The sequence below is a fragment of the Mesoplodon densirostris genome, unplaced genomic scaffold (genome assembly GCF_025265405.1).
Source record: "Mesoplodon densirostris isolate mMesDen1 unplaced genomic scaffold, mMesDen1 primary haplotype scaffold_37, whole genome shotgun sequence".
NCBI classification, from domain to species: domain Eukaryota; kingdom Metazoa; phylum Chordata; class Mammalia; order Artiodactyla; family Ziphiidae; genus Mesoplodon; species Mesoplodon densirostris.
Window position 1 is genome coordinate 599,267 of NW_026778196.1, and position 3,408 is coordinate 602,674.

A 3,408-nucleotide genomic window follows, 5' to 3' on the forward strand; every position below is an offset into this window, starting at 1 on the left:
CATTGTGATTACAGGGGTCTTGGAGCACTGTGATGACAAGGGCATGGTGCATTGTGATGAGAAGGCCATGAAGCATTCTGATGACATGCGTTATGGATTTCTTGATGACTAGGGCTTGGAGCATTGTGATTACAGGGATCTTGGAGCATTGTGATGAAAAGGGCAAGGATTATTGTGATGAAAAAGGCATGGAGCCTTGTCATGACAGGGTTCAATGAGCATACTGACGACAAGTGTCAGGGAGCATTGTGATGACAAGTGTATTGAGCATTGTGATGACAAAGATCATGGAGCATTGTGATGAGAAGACCATGGATAATTGTGATGATGAGCGTCGTGGGGTGTTGTGATGATACGTGTTATGCAACATTGTGATCACAAGGGATTGGAGCATTATGATGACAGGGGTCATGCAGAATATTGATTTCATTGTGATGACAATAGCCTGAAGCATTATGATGATGGGCATGGTGCACTGTGATGACAGGGTTCATGGAGCATTGAGATGAAAAGGAGCATGGAGCATTGTGTTTACAGGGGTCTTAGAGCATTATGATGACTAGGGTATGGAGCATTGTGATGTGAAGGCCATGGAACATTCTGATCACATGCGTCATGGAGCTTTGTGATGACAAGGGCATGGAGCATTGTGATGACAGGGTCATGGAGCATTCGTCTGAAAAGTTTCACAGATTATTGTGATGACAGTGGACATGGTGCATGGTGATGACAAGGGCATGGAGCATTGTGATGACAAGGGCATGGATTATTGTGAAGACAGGTGTCAGGGAGCATTGTGATGACATATGTCATGGCCCATTGCGATGACAATGGCATGTAGCATTGTGATTCCAAATGTAAGGGAGTATTGTGATGACAAATATAATGGAGCATTGTGATGACTAGGGCAAGGAGCATTATGATGACAAGGGCCGTTGAGAATTCCCATGACAATGTCGTGAATCATTGTCATGACAATTTCCTGGAGCATTGTGATGAGAAATCCATGGAGCCTTGTGATGACAGGTCTCATGGAGCATAATGATGTAAAAGGGCATGGAGCATTCTGATTACAGGGGTCTTGGAACATTGTGATAACAAGGGCGTGGAGCATTGTGATGACAAGGGCATGGAGCATTGTGATGAGAATGCCATGGAACATTCTGATGACATGCGTCATGGAGCTTTGTGATGAAAAGGGCATGGAGGATTGTGATTACAGGGGTCTTCAGCATTGTGATGACAAGTGTCATGGAATCTTGTGATGACTAGGCCGTGGAACACTGTGATGGCAAGGGTCATGGTGCATTGTTATGACAGGGGTAATGGAGCATTTTGATGAGAAGGTCATGGAACATTGGTGTGAAATATTTCATGAATTATTGTGATGAGAGTGGGCATGGAGCATTATGATGACAAGGGCACGGAACACTGTGATACATGTGTCATGCAGGATTGTAATGACAATGGCATGGAACATTGTGATGAGAAGGGCATCGAGCATTGTGATGACAAGTGTCATGGAGTTTTGTGATGACAAGGGCATGGAGCATTGTGATGAGATGACCATGGATAATTGTGATGATGAGCGTCATGGGGCATTGTGATGACAACTGTTATGGAATATTGTGATCACAAGGGTTTGGAGCATTGTTATGACGGAGGTCATGGAGCATTTTGATTTCATTGTGATGACAATAGCATGAAGCATTATGATGATGGGCATGGTGCATTGTGATCACAGGGTTCATGGATCATTGAGATGAAAATGGGCATAGAATTTTGTGATTACTGTGTTCTTGGAGCATTGTGATGAGAAGGGTCATGGAGCTTTGTGATGACAAGGCCATGGAATATCGTGATGGCAAGGGCATGACACATTGTGATGAGAAGGCCATAGAGCATTCTTATGACATGTGGCATGGAGCTTTGTGAAGACAAGGGCATGGAGCAATGTGAAGAGAGCGTTCATGGAGCATTGTGAAGAAAATGACATGGAGCACTGTGATGCCAAGGGTCATGGATCTTTGTGATGACAAAGGTCATGGAGCATTTTGATGGCAAGGGCATTGTGCATTTTGATGAGAAGGGCAGGGAGTATTCTGATGACAGGGTCATGGAGCAATTTGATGAAAAGTGTCATGGAACATTTTGATGACAGTTGTTATGGAACATTGTGATGTCAGGGGTCATTGAACATTGTGATGATAAGTGCATGTAGCATTGTGATGACAGGAGTCATGGAACATTGTGATGACAGCGGTGTGGGAGTATTGTGACAAATAGTGATTTAGAATTGTGATATCAGTGGTGAGAGAGCATTTTGATGAGAAGTGCATGGAGCATTGTGATGACAAATTTTAAGGAGCATTGTGATGACAAGATTGTGGAGCACTGTGATGACAAGCGCATGGTGCATTGTGATGACAAGGGTCATGGAGCATTGTGCTGACAAGTGCATGGAGCATTGTGATGACAAGGGACAAAGAGCATTGTGATGAAAAATTCATGGAGCATTGTGGTTAAAATGTCACAGAGACTGTTGATGATGAGGGCATGGACCATTGTGATGACAAATGTCATGAAGCATTGTGATGACTGGAGTCACGGAGCATTGTGGTGACAGGGGTCATGGATCATTGTGATAAAAAGGGCATGGAGCATTGTGATGACAAGGGCATGGAACATTGGTCTAATAAGTTTCATGGATTATTGCGATGACAGTTGGAATGGCGCATTGTGATGACAAGGGCATGGAGCATTGTGATGACCAGGTCATGCAGTATTGTGAAGAGAGGTGTCCGGGAGCATTGTGATGACATAAGTAATTGCCCATTGTGATGACAATGGCATGGAGCATTGTGATGCCAAGTGTCATGGAGGATTCTTATGACAAAGGTAATGGAGCATTGTGATGACAATGGCTTGGAGCATTGTGATGACAAGGGTCAGGGAGCATTGTGCTGACAAGTGCATGGAGAATTGTGATGACAAGGGTCATGGAGCATTCTGATGACAAGCTTGTGGAGTATTCTGATGACAATGGCATGGAGCATTGTGATGAAAACGGCATGGGGCATTGTGATGAAAAAGGCATGGAGCCTTTTCATGACAGTGTTCAAGGAGCATTCTGACGACAAGTGTCAGGGAGCATTGTGATGACAAGTGTATTGAGAATTGTGATGACAAAGGTCATGGAGCATTGTGATGAAAAGGGCAAGGAGTATTGTGATGACAGGCATCATGGAGCGTTGTGATGACCAGTGTTATGGAACATTGTGATCACAAGGGTTTGGAGCATTGTGATGACACAGGTCATGGATCATTTTTATTTCAAGGAGCATGGAGCATTGTGATAAGTAGGGCATGAAGAAATGTGATCCCAAAGTTCATGGAGGATTATGATGA